Source organism: Helianthus annuus, chromosome 1 (assembly GCF_002127325.2).
Source record: "Helianthus annuus cultivar XRQ/B chromosome 1, HanXRQr2.0-SUNRISE, whole genome shotgun sequence".
NCBI lineage: Eukaryota > Viridiplantae > Streptophyta > Magnoliopsida > Asterales > Asteraceae > Helianthus > Helianthus annuus.
This window is the reverse complement of record NC_035433.2, coordinates 106,481,619-106,483,823: the sequence shown is the minus strand read 5'-3', so window position 1 is coordinate 106,483,823 and position 2,205 is coordinate 106,481,619.

Sequence of the window (2,205 nt, the reverse complement as noted above, 5' to 3'; positions counted from 1 at the left end):
CCTCTATAAGATTTATACTTGTAACACCTCAAAATGACGAGGTGTTATACATACACTTTATGTGCTCACATTTATATGTGTATGTTTATTCGACCCGTTCACCCTTACTTACTTAAACGCATTTAACATGAATCCTTAAATTTATATTCGCCATCTTTTAGTCATACCCAAACCTGAGTTTATGACTTATATTCATCGTTAACCGTTTCTCGGCTAACGACTATAATGCATAATTATTCAAGAATCCGGGCATTATTTTGAGGTCTTTATCGTGCGGCCTTCCCGGTTCGCATCAAGACAACCATTTGACCCGTTTAATTTTCTTAGCGACATCCATCGCCTTATTTCACCAAAGTTCATTACTTTGGTTATTTCGATCGGTTAATACATACGGAATCCTCCGTTTTAGTATTAATCAATCTTCATGACAATTCAATTATCATTCAAATAACTAATCATAAAATATTAACGAAGTTTTACGAAGCGTTGAACTGCGTACCTTTAAAGCTTTCCTTTCAATCGATTATTCGTTCCTCCTTGATTACTAGACGATCCACCCAAATTACCTATAAAATCCAATTCGGATATATCGCTTAGAATTCACATTTCTATGTTCAACACTCAATGCTTCTAACTAGTCAAATAAGTGATTCTTTCATGTTTTCCACTTATTTCAAGTTCATTCAAGCATTTTATCAAACATCTTATGTGCGAAATTATTATTCTAAAACTAACAAGTTCATGATGAATATTTTTAACCATGTTAATTCATCGTATTCAATATTTGATGTCTCATATCCACCAAGAACACCTAGAAGTATATACTAACCCTTAAATAACATCAATTTATCACCATCATCAAAGGGTTCATCCTTTTTAATCAAAACCCATATACTACACATATGATAATTCATCAATTCAAGTGATTATGATTCAAAATCACCAAATTCTTATCTAGGGCTTGTTCCTAGACTTGTATTCATCTTAATTTAGTCATAACATAAATCAATTCTTCAATAATTTCATTTATGAAATTTTAAGAAGAATCAAAACATCACCAAAGATTAAAATTAAGTATAATAGTCACGAATTTAGCTTGAAATCGATTCCTACTTGGGTTTCTTCTTTGATTTTGGATAGTATTTGATGGAGTTAGGGTTTTAAAACAAGAACTCTGTTTCTTGCTCTCTGTGTTTGTCGACCAGGATAAAACACACACCAAGTGTGTTTTGAACATTATATGTTTTATTAAAATAACTTTCAAGAAAGTCGATTTCAGTCCCTCCAGTTTTCAAGACATATAAAATGGTTAAAACCCTTAAATTCCTATCTTTAATAACAAAATTTTAACTAGGTTAAGTATTCCTAGTTTTAATTTCACTATTTTAGTTTCGATAATAATAACTATACATGTATACACACACATATAATTTAATATTTTAGCGGTGTTACATGAGTGTCACTGGCAATGTCACTAATAGTGTCACAAGTGACAGGGTCGTGGCCACATAGTCTGTACGTCAGCAATGTGGCTCTTGGCAGTATCGCCAACCTAGTGTCACTGGTGACAAAGCTGATCAGCACACTGTTGTCTAACTCGCATTAAGACTTGATACCAACATTGTTGCTGACCTCCTCCCTAGCGACACTAAAAGTGTTGTCGCCACCATATTTGCCTATCTAGTGACACTAATAGTGTCGCCAATGACACTGTCATCCATGACACATGTCAACAATCATTGGCAAACCTCTGGATCAACACCATCGTCTTCAACCCTTCCCCCGTCAATGTCGCCACCTTCAACGAGTACATCTTACCCATGTTTGTTTTCAACCCAAAATCGCAACTTTTTACACCCAAAACGTTTGTTTAGCTTCCATGAAGCAAAACCCATGGTTTTTAGTTTCATAAACATGTAAAAATCTGATCTTTTAGCTAAAACCCTAGTTTTTACACAAAACGACAAAAACTCATATTTGGAGCTGGAACCATGGTCGCAAAAGTCGTTAGGCACTCCCTAGTCGGATTTGAGAGTACTCGGGAAGTACTCGGCATAGGCGGAGAGTACTCAAGGAGTAATTAGCCTAGACAAGAAGTACTCGTACCTCAACAACCTACCTTGTAGTGAGTACTCGAGGAGTACTCGGCCTTCGAGACTATATTTACAACCACGGCTGGAACTCACCCACATTCCCACGAGTTTG